We start from the raw sequence: 10,069 nt of genomic DNA, 5'->3' as shown, positions 1-10,069 counted from the left end.
GTGCTCGAAAAGATTTACAACTATACATATGTGGAAAAGTGGTCTGGTATATATGTATAACTTTCCAGTGTATAATTCCATGTTAAAATATCAGTGGGCACAGTGGGCTGATGCTAACAAACCCAACACAGACAGAACACCCATACTACTAACACTATACCTTCATTGAAATCACCAGGCTGTAATACAAAAGAACTCCCTCTATTATTGGGTGCTGGGGGTGGGGTTCTGAAAGAATGAGCCATTCACATGCTGAAGGACTATTGGTAAGTGATTAGAGCTTATGCTGGTGGGGGGCTATGCAATTTCTACACAATTATATGTACCTTCTTTTTACAAATATGAAATATATCATTAAAACTACTATACACAATTATGTGCTACCATAGGTCCATGCCTATGTATGCAATAACAATAACAACAATAATACAGTATGTACTTTTTTCTGTTGTGGCAAAGGACATGTTTAAATAACATCACTCTCCATGGGAGACTTTGTAGGATGGTGTCAATCAACAAAACGCATCCTGTAACTTGGGTTATGCATGGTGCATGGGTTAATATACTGTACAATGGGACTGATACAAAAATCTGATGCTTAAACTACATCAAAAGATTGGCATCTGATGTGACACCTGTTGGGAGGGAACAATGCATGCTGCATCTGATGAGATAAAATCTGATGATGTCTGAAAGACTTTTTCTTTCATTAAAATACATTTGTTGGATGTAGATGCAGGGACAAAACACTGCAAAGGACTTTTTCTGATCTGACTTATATTAGAGCTGTGGACATCAGATTTTGTAGAATCCTACAAAATCTTGTGGAGCCGTAATAGAATTGGTACAAATACAGTTTAAAAACGGACCAATGATTAACAGTAATACTTAAAAAGGGGGAGTACTGCAAGGCTGAGTAAACTATATAAGTGCAATGGAAGTGCCAATGTAGCTACAAGCATACAACAGAAAGGGGTTTGATCAATACATGTCCCCTGTTTCACTAGTATTTTATTTTCTATGTAAGATTTGTACAGTTATCAGTTTAACGTATGAGACAAGCATTCCAAAAAGAAAGGAAAGACATCACAATGAAAACAAACAGGCCTTTAAGGAAGTGCAATGATTCTGGTGATGCGACCCACTCCAACTGAAAAAATGGTAAGCGGGGTAGAATTGGGGCTTCTGCCTCAGGGGGTAGTAGTCCCTGGAGCGCCTTTCCACATTATGCCTCTTTTTTGCATAATGAAAGAATGCAATTCTAAGGAGCTTTTTAATGCAAATTAATTCAAACCTTTTAATGGTTATAATACTATTAACAAATGTTATTGGTATTTAAAGCCAGGGATATATTGGGCATGTTTAAAGATCCTGTCAGGCAAAGATTACATTCAGCCATGAATGCAGTTACAGATCTGCACATCTGGTGGCCGTACAATACAAGTAGATTTGCATCTATATGGCCAATTTATACTCGTACCAAGCTTCAGCTGTATCTTGAGCATCAGCAAAAAAATGCTGTTCACCTCAGATGGTGGAGGAATAGCATCCTCACGGTATTAATGTGAATCTGATTTGCTTATTCAAAAGTACTGATTTAAATTGTCACGGATTGCAAAAAGTCTGGCTTAGTTCCGGCATGCAGGGGCAGGAAACACATCTACCCCAAGTCTTAAAGGGGTGCAGTAATATACCTCCAAGTTTGATTAGTATTCATGTGAAATACTGGCTCCAAAGAAGATTATTTCTAGGGTTGGAGAGTTCAGTAGCAGGGTTGAAGTAAGCCCATCCCGCTACACCAGGAAAGGTGTAGCTATTTATATGGCTGGAATGTTTGTATCTTTCAGTGTGTGTGTTTATATGCAGATGTATTTTATTAAACCTGGTTTGTATATAAATGAGTAGCCATGTGTAAATGTTTATGTAAATTTATACAGTACAGGTATGGGACTTGTTATCCAGAATGCTCGGGACCAGGGGCGTTTGGGCCCCTCTTGCCGCCTGAGGCGGCTCCTGGATGCCGCCCCCGCTCCCCAGCGCTTACCTCTCCAGCGCAGGAGCGGGTCCGGGGGCGGTCTTATCGCTAGTGCAGAGAGCGCAATTGCGCTTTCTGCACTAGAAGAGCCGAATTTCCGGTTTAAAAACCGGAAATTCGGCTCTTAAAGTTACCAGGAGCGGCTTTTTGCCGCCCCTTGTAACTGGGGCGCTTCTGCCGCCTGAGGCGAGTTTCTCAACTCGCCTCATGGCAGAAGCGCCCCTGCTCGGGACCTGGGGTTTTCCGTAAAAGGGATCTTTCCGTAATTTAGATCTCCATACTTTAAGTCTGCTAAAAATCATTGAAACATCAAATAAACCCAATAGGATAGTTTTGCATACAATAAAGATTAATTACATCTTGGCTGGGATCAAGTACAGGGTACCGTTTTATTATTACAGAGAAAAGGGAAATCATTTTTAAAAATTTGAATTATTTGCTTATAATGAAGTCTATGGGAGATGGCCTTTCCGTAATTTGGAACTTTCTGGATAATGGGTTTCTGGATAAGGGATCCCATACCTGTATAAGGCACTATAAGCTATACTATAGACATAACTGTAACTGAAGCATCTTATACACGATACCTTGATCACAAGAAGATAACAGTCATAGGAAAACATGTTTTTTTTTAAAAAAAAAAACACATCAGTTAACAGAGTTTCTCCAGCAGAATCCTGCATTGAAATCCGTTTTTCAAAAACACAAACTGATTTTTTTTTATATTTGATTTTGAAATTTTACATGGGGATAGCCATATTTTTCATTTCCCAGAATATCATTCAATAGTAAGAAATCCAAGTCCAGCTTTGGACTCCTCCAGTTACATGGGACTAGGAAAACAAAAAGCTTACCTGAACTCAATCCTAATGTGTAGCGCTGGCTCCTTCTGAAAGCTCAGTATACGTGGAATGGGGCCTAGGGCAAGCTAAAAGAATTGTATATACACAGACAAAAGTATCAGGGGCTGCAAAGATAAGGAAGACAAATTTAAAGGGGGAAAAAGTGAAATGATAAAGATAATGGTTATACACCCATAGGTAATAAAAGGCACTAAGTTTGCCCAGTAGAAGTAACACATAGCAACTAGTAAGATGTTTGCTTTCAATCAGGTGACCAGCAAATGCTAGTAGTTACTGCTCATGGACAAACTTAGTACCTTTTATTATATATACCCATTAAAGTCTAATGATGGCCTAATAAATGATTAACATGAATCAAATTGCAAAATTAATCAAATATACTTTAAACATGTATCCAAAATGATTTACAATGGCAAGATGATGGTAAATCGTGATTTATATCATACATACCAGTTTAGGCTGTCTGATCAATCAGTTCATAAAAGGGTTGTAGTCACCTTGTAGCAAGTATATCTCAATGCAAACTGTAAGAGCCAGCATGCTTCAATCAAAGGGAGACATGAAGTGAGAACAGAATGATTTAAAAATTAATTTCTGAATAGTCATAAAACATGGGCACAAAAATAATGATAACATATAATTCCACTTGTTTTTGTATTGGATCTCATACTCAAAACAGTGACTGATAGTAATTAATACAGATTTTGAATAGCACAGTTGACAAAGCCCTGTTGCAGTAAACATTTCCCTGCATGTCCTCCCGCAATCAATTGCTTCCAGTGTAAACTTGATAATATGAATAGTCACAAACCAGTCTATAAAAATATTGGCATCTGCCTGTCCACTATCTCCACTTGGATGTCCAAACGTTACCTTAAATTAAACCTCTCTAAGACTGAATTGGTTCTCTTTCCCCCATCCAACGTCCACATTGTTCCCGAGGTATCTATAAAGGTTAACAATTCTACCATCACCCTATCTTCCCAGGCCCGGTGCCTTGGGGTTATCCTTGATTCTGCCCTGTCCTTCACTTGTCATATCCAGTAACTTATCAAATCATGTCACTTTCAGAAATATTTACAAAATACGATCATTTACCACCCAAGATGCTGCCAAAATTCTTATTCACTCTCTTATAATATCTCGCCTGGACTACTGTAACTCCCTATTAATTAGCCTTCCCCTCCAAAGACTGTCCCCACTCCAGTCCATAATGAATACTGTTACCAGGCTCATACACCTCTCCAACCGGTCCTCCTCTGCAGGGCCGGCCCTAGGCCGATTGGACCTATTGCTGGCAATCGGGCCCCGCCAATGGGGGCCCCGCCGCGATACACCTCTCTTTTTTTTTTTAGTCCGGGTCCCCTTTAAAAATCACAAGCCTTTTCATTGGTGGTCAGCGGGTAATTTGATTGGTCGCGCCCCATGCGTACATGTGACATCAGTACGCACAGGGCGCAACCTTTAAAAGTGAGGAAGCAGTGCCAGAGGATGCAAGCAGCAGCGGACAGCTGGAGGAGGAGCAGGGGGATGCTGAGCAAGAGCAGGATGAAGCAGGTAGGCGCTGGGGGTAGAGTTGGGGGAGCTGGAGGAGGCCTGGGGGAAAGCTGGAGGAGGCCTGGGGGATAGCTGTAGGAGGCGTGGGAGATAGTTGAGGGAGCTGGTAGATGCTGGGGGGAGAGTTGGGGGAGCTGGAGGACGCTTGGGGAAGAGTTAAGGGAGCTGTTGGATGCTGTGGGGAGAGTTGGGGGATGCTGGGGGGGAGAGTTGGGGGAGCTGGAGGACGCTTGGGGGAGAGTTGGGGGATACTGGGAGGAGAGTTGGGGGAGCTGAAGGACGCCTGGGGGAGAGTTTAGGGAGCTGGAGGATGTTGGGGGGAGAGTTTAGGGAGCTGGAGGATGCTTGGGGGAGAGTTGGGGGATGCTGGGAGGAGAGTTGGGGGAGCTGGAGGACACCTGGGAAGAGTTGAGGGAGCTGGAGGATGCAGGGGGAGAGTTAAGGGAGCTGGAGGATGCTGGGGGAGAGTTGGGGGAGCTGGAGGACACCTGGGGGAGAGTTGAGGGAGCTGGAGGATGCTGGGGGGAGAGTTGGGAGAGCTGGAGGATGCTGGAGGGAGAGTTGGGGAAGCTGGAGGATGCCTGGGGGAGAGCTGGAGGACGCTGGGGGGAGAATTGGGGAATGCTGGGGGGAGAGTTGGGGGAGCTGGAGGACACTTGGGGGGGAGCTGGAGGATGTTGGGGGGAGTGGGGGAGCAGGAAGGAGCGGGCCATAGTATGAGGACACTGGGGTAGGACTAGCAATGTTTTGGGGGGCCTTGGGCTGGCTACCAATGTTTTAGGGGGGGCCCTGGCTACCAACGTCTGTGTCCTTTGTACTGATGGGAGAGGTCACTGGGGGAGGGACCATTGGGGGCAGGGTGTTTGCTTAGTTTGCTCATAGCCTGTACAGAGAGATACCATAAAACTATGGCAGCATAGGGATTCCCCTGTACTAAGCACAATTCAGCAGGAACAGACCCCTGAGTTTGCTCTATATGATGGCTACATGAAAGCTGGTCAGTGCTGCTCTGTTCTGCTAGTATTGGGTGAGTCAGGGAATTGGAGTACACTGCAGGGCAAATTGCATTCTTTCCATAGGCATGGCAAAAAAAAATTTTTGCCGCGCTACGCTCACCAGAGCTTTTTATCCCTATTTACATTTTTTTAAATTTTGGGAGGTGTGCCTGTATTAAGCACAATTCAGCAGGAATAGCCTGAAAAACTATAAAGCTATGGCAGCATAGTGATTCCCCCTGTACTAAGCATAGTTCACAATGTACTAAGGGGGCCCCGCAAAAATGGTTCCAATTGGGCCCCGCAGTTGGTAAGGCCGGCCCTACTCCTCTGCCATGCCACTCTGCCAATCCCTGCTCTGGTTGCCCCTACCATCCAGGATAAAAGTCAAACTAATGACTCTGACATTCAAAGCAGTTCATTACTCTGTCCCACCCTACATCTCTGAACTTATTTCTAGGTACCATCCAACCCGATTGTTATGCTCCTCTACTGACCTGCTCCTCAACTCCTCTCTCATTCCCTCCTCACACACTCGCATTCAAGACTTTGCAAGGGCTGCCCCCCTTCTCTGGAATTCGCTCCCACAAACTGTCAGACTTTCTCCCAATCTCTCTGCCTTCAAGAGATCTCTAAAAACGCATTTATTTAGAGAAGCTTACCCTAATCTAGTTTAACATAACCTCAGTGTGCTGCTAAAAGCAATACCCTGTGCCACACCTCTCACAACTCTGGTCATGCCCATTCCCACAACCTGTGTCTCAACACTTTTTCCTTGTAGATTGTAAGCTCTTTTGGGCAGGGCTCTCTTCACCTCTTGTATCAGTTATTGATTGCTTTATATGTTACTCTGTATATCCAGTGTATGTAACCCACCGATTGTATAGTGCTGTGGAATATGTTGGCACTTTATAAATAAAGGTTAATAATAATAATATGCCGGAGCCATATTAGCTCCCATGGTGCAGCCTTGGAGTTGTAAATAGAAGTCAGAATCGTAACAAAAATAGTTATTAACCGCACCAATTCAAACAGGTTACATATAAAGCTGATATGGTAATTGGGTAATTTAGTGTGTGCTAAATATATAATTCAACTCCTTCCCCATGAGGAATGGATGTATATAAATCCTTTACATCCAGGAAGCACAACAAAAATTTACCACTAGGCAGTGCTATCTTACCAAGTTTGTTTAAAAAGTCAATGGTATCTATCAAACAGGGTTTTAAGATGGGTAGTGCGTGCTGAAAAAATGAATCAATATACAGTTAGGTCCATAAATATTTGGACAGAGACAACTTTTTTCTAATTTTGTGTACATTACCACAATGAATTTTAAATGCAGTTGAAGTGCAGACTTGCAGCTTTAATTCAGTGGGGTGAACAAAACGATTGCATAAAAATGTGAGGTAACTAAAGCATTTTTTTAACACAATCAGGCTCAAAAGTAATTGGACAATTGACTCAAAGGCTATTTCATGGTCAGGTGTTAGCAAGTCCGTCACTATTTCATTATCAATTAAGCAGATAAAAGGCCTGGAGTTGATTTGAGGTGTGGTGCTTGCATGTGGAAGATTTTGCTGTGAACAGACAACATGCGGTCAAAGGAGCTCTCCATGCAGGTGAAAGAAGCCATCCTTAAGCTGCGAAAACAGAAATAACCCATCCAAGAAATTGCTACAATATTAGGAGTGGCAAAATCTACAGTTTGGTACATCCTGAGAAAGAAAGCAAGCACTGGGGAACTTAGCAACACAAAAAGACCTGGACGTCCATGGTGAAGAGAACACTCTCCAGGGAGTAGGCGTATTGATATCCAAGTCTACCATAAAGAGAAGACTGCATGAAAGTAAATACAGAGGGTGCACTGCAAGGGGCAAGCCTCTCATAAACCTCAAGAATAGAAAGGCTTGATTGGACTTTGCTAAAGAACATCTAAAAAAGCCAGCACAGTTCTAGAAAAACATTCTTTGGACAGATGAAACCAAGATCAACCTATACCAAAATGATGGCAAGAAAAAAGTATGGAGAGGGCGTGGAACAGCTCATTATCCAAAGCATACCACATCATCTGTAAAACACGGTGGAGACTTGGGCTGCCAGTGGCACTGGGACACTAGTGTTTATTTATTATGTGACACAGGACAGAAGCAGCCGAATGAATTCTGAGGTGTTCAGAGACATACTTTCTTTTCAAATCCAGCTAAATGCAGTCAGATTGATTTGGCGGCATTTCATGATACAGATGGACAATGACCCAAAACACACAGCCAAAGCAACCCAGGAGTTTATTAAAGCAAAGAAGTGGAGAATTCTTGAATGGCCAAGTCAGTCACCTGATCTTAACCCAACTGAGCATGCATTTCACTTGTTGAATACTAAACTTCGGACAGAAAGGCCCACAAACAAACAGCAACTGAAAGTCGCTGCAGTAAAGGCCTGGCAGAGCATTCAAGACTTCAGGCTGTCATTGCCAGCAAAAGGTTTTCAACCAAGTATTAGAAATGAACATTTTATTTCCAGTTATTTAATTTGTCCAATTACTTTTGAGCCCCTGAAATGAAGGGATTTTGCTTAAAAAATGCTTTAGTGGCCTTACATTTTAATGCAATTGTTTTGTTCACCCCACTGAATTAAAGCTAAAAGTCTGCACTTCAACTGCATCTGAGTTGTTTCATTTAAAATTCATTGTGGTAATGTACAGAACCAAAATTAGAAAAAAGTTGTCTGTCCAAATATTTATGGACCTAAGTGTACATAACCCAAGGTTGTAGCATGGACCCCACATTAGATACTATGGGTCTACCTGGTGGATTTGCAAGACTTTTATGAATTTTTGATAGAAAGTATATGTATGGTGCTTTAGGGTATTTATAATATAGTAATTTATATAAATCCTTTGTGAGAATCCCTTCCACAACAGCATTTAACATAATGTTAATGTCATCTTTCAGTTTTGCTGTAGGATCACCATCAAGTTTTTTGTAATGTATATTGTTAGCTTTATATTTCAGAGCTTCCCTCAATGAGACTTTTCTAAAAAAAAATATCTTTGCAATAATACAGACTTACCAGTGCAACCACCTATGCAACTCATCTATGCAACCTATACTTCTCTACAGCTATATCCCCCTAAAATATACAAGGATTCCACAAAAATGACTTTTCCACATCTTTAATGCAGCAGCTACCCTCATAGCTAAACTATGGAAAACACCTAATCCACCTTGGATACATCAACTTATTCAACAAAGTGAGCATATAAATGTTATTTACAAAGGAACTTACACTAGAAAACAAATGTAAACATTTTTATTTCCTTTTATTACAGTTTAAGAACTTAAATCAGTGTAACATACAAAGCAGAACGATACAAAATTTCTAAACAAAAATATGAAACAAGTGACAAACCTCACCTAGGTAAACAAAAACAGGCTAAATCTTGGACACATCTATATAGTCACCTTTTGCAAGGATAGAAATTTGATGTATGCTTAGAATCACTTTCCTATTGCATCACAAAAGGCTGCTCAATAGGTTTCACATGAAAGTTTATGAAGAGTACTATGGTAGCTCCTTTTCTTCAGCATTTCAGTCACTTTATGCAGGTCCCCAATTTAGAGCAACCACAATACCCCCAAACCATAAAACTACCTTCTCCATGCTTAACTGTTGGTTTTGAACACTGAGAATTAATTCTCTCACCTAATTGATGATATGCAAAAACTTGGGATGACAGTTCAGGAGTTCAGTTCTTGTTTCATAGCTCAAGGCCTTCAGCAAGCAATTTCTATTTCTAAATGACATTATTAAATATAATTGTACATTGGTTGAAATTCTATCATAAATGCTAAAAAAAAAATTAAAAAACACCTGATAAAACTTGGCTTCCGGTCAATTTAAATAAGGCAATACGGCAATGCAGGAGCAGCATCCACTATGCGATGATCGATTGATCAAGCCTAGCCCAACTCCTTCCTATACGGAAAGAAGGCTAGGCTTGATCAATCGATCGTTGCATAGTGGATGCTGTTCCTTCCTTCGCCGTATCGCCTTATTTCAATTGACCGGAAGCCAAGTTTTATCAGGTATTTTCTAATAAAGCATTCAAAATACTAAATGGTTTTCAGGATAGGGCAATTATTGGGGCAGGTAGACTAGATTTTTTACTTAAAAAATTTTAGTGTTACTTTTCCTTTAATAGTAAGACTGCATTGTCCCCTTAATCACTTAGGAGAAGGAAATCTTCTCGGCCCCCCCTTTGCTTTGCCCCTTTGCTTTGATTTCTGGCTTGTGGGCATGCTCAGTTGTTCTAAGCTCAGATTACTAAACACGCCCCCCAGTCTAGCAGCCAGTAAAGAGATGGCATTGCTGGCTCCCATAGAAACTCAGCTCTAGCTGTCTGCTTCAATTTTTTTCTCCTAAACTCAGCTCAAACAAAGCAGAACTTTTATCAGAGACAGTTCTGCCTGTGTGGGCCTGTATTCTTGATGAAATGTATGCTGAATAAGGGTGTGTGTGTTTATGCTGTTTGCAGATTTAAATGTATCTGATTATGTATCAGAGGAAAATGGCCACCGGGTGAAAGCTGCTATTTGCTTTAGGAAAATGTGATGGTG

Source organism: Xenopus tropicalis, chromosome 2, assembly GCF_000004195.4.
Source record: "Xenopus tropicalis strain Nigerian chromosome 2, UCB_Xtro_10.0, whole genome shotgun sequence".
NCBI classification, from domain to species: domain Eukaryota; kingdom Metazoa; phylum Chordata; class Amphibia; order Anura; family Pipidae; genus Xenopus; species Xenopus tropicalis.
This window is presented reverse-complemented; position numbering follows the sequence as displayed.